Source organism: Embiotoca jacksoni, unplaced genomic scaffold (assembly GCF_022577435.1).
Source record: "Embiotoca jacksoni isolate LCO1_2020_lvr unplaced genomic scaffold, fEmbJac1.0.p SCAF_16, whole genome shotgun sequence".
In the NCBI taxonomy this organism is placed as follows: domain Eukaryota; kingdom Metazoa; phylum Chordata; class Actinopteri; family Embiotocidae; genus Embiotoca; species Embiotoca jacksoni.
This window is the reverse complement of record NW_027185296.1, coordinates 10,308,752-10,310,595: the sequence shown is the minus strand read 5'-3', so window position 1 is coordinate 10,310,595 and position 1,844 is coordinate 10,308,752.

Here is a 1,844-nt window from a genome sequence, read left to right as displayed (position 1 = left end):
GTCTGTTGGAGAGGTTAACTGCTTGCTGCTAGCTCACTGAAGGTTCAAACAATATGCAGTGTTTCCCACATAGACTTACTTGGCCGGGCTGCTCGGGTACATCCACGGCTGTCCAAGTTTATTTGGCGATCCATTTCAGGATTTTTTTTAAATAGATTTTTTAACTTGCCCGAGAGAACGACGATATCAACGCGATCGATTAACGAGTGAACAATCTCCCATCGCTCTCCTTCACCTGTGTCTGCTCTGCACCGGGCCAGTGTAACGGTGCAGGTGGAGCTCCGCCCTTCATGAAACACGCAGAGATCAGAGGACATAAACACAGCAAAGACTCTCACACTGAGCTGGAAATCAACGAGTGCTCATAAATTAGGTAAAAAAAACATGAATACAATATTTCTAGCGGGGCCGGAGCTGTCTGTCACTGAGTCAGTGAGAGATTAAAGTTACACCGCTGGTCGGCTTACTGACACGACTTTTCAAAATAAAAGCAAACAGGAAAAAGCATGCTGTTCAATTTACATTGTTGTGATACAAAATGTGTTGAGTATCGAATTTTCTTATTGTTCACATAAAAGAAGCTTATTCAGCTGGTTTGGGTGGAGCTCAGCTATGTGATTAAATTCAGACCACTGGCCTGCAGAATAAATCTGCTTTATTTCAACCTGCTGTATAATGTAACCTCTCCACCGTCGCACAAAACAGGCCATTAATATCCGGGGCAATAAGCGCAAGCTCCCATCAACTTTCCAAAATACGTGATTTTTACATGAATCATTTCAAACATTTGTTTTGAGTCTGAGTGAAAGTTAAACACAGAAATTACCCCTTTTTTCCGAGCTGAATGAGTGAACTCGATCTGAGGATACTTTCACCGATTTGTTTACATGTGTGAGTCCCAACAGCTAAATTCAACAGCAGAATTATCCTCCGATATGAAAGCATCTCATTTTCTCTCGCACTCTTTCTGCAGCTGGCAGAAAGACTTCTTTTTTTTTCCACCGATGCCTCCCAGCAGCAAGAAGAATGATATATTTATGATAGTAAGCATTTACACAAGAAATGTTTTCGCTTCAGGGTTACAAGACGTACAACAGACAAAGTGGAGAAGCCGAACAAAAGCAGTGTGGCCCGTCCCAATTAGCGGTTGGCAGTAGATTAACGAGGTAGTGATGTCAAAGCTTCTCCACAGCCCTGCGCAGATAGTGGCGCTATTCAAGTCTACAGAATACCATTTGCATATCGATATACAGAGAAGAAAAAGGGCCGATGTGTCTGACACACAGCTGTGAAGTCCATGTATGAAAGAAATATTATCCCCCCTCGGCCAGTGGGTCCTCCCTCCACATCTGTCCGACGGCTATGTGACTGATTATTTTGGGCATTCCAATTGAAGATGGCCCCAGGAGGCAAGAGAGCAACAAGGGCCTCTGTTTCCTCCCAGCACCCCCTCCAACCCGCTGCTCTTGTTTTTTTACTGGCTCCCCTATAGGGCATGGGGCCCTCTGTAGAAACTCAACAGAGTATCGACAAAGGATCATCTCTGAGACTTTAGTCTTAAACTTCTCAATTAACAGCACAGTCCATCTTCTATCTATCAGTGGGAGGGTGGGAGTTCACGTTAAAGGCACTCGGTGCACCGCTAGGCTCGGTTTCCATGGAGTCATACCCGACAACGGACTGCGACTGAGGCATGCCATTCTTCTTGCCGCTGCTAAAATGCGCCACTTATTCTGACTCAGGCTATTGTGGGGCGCACAAGTGGCTCTCTGAGGAGAAGGGGATGGAGAGAAAGGGTGGGGTCAGGGTTCAAACGAAAGGCTCCCATCGGGACTCCCTTTCTG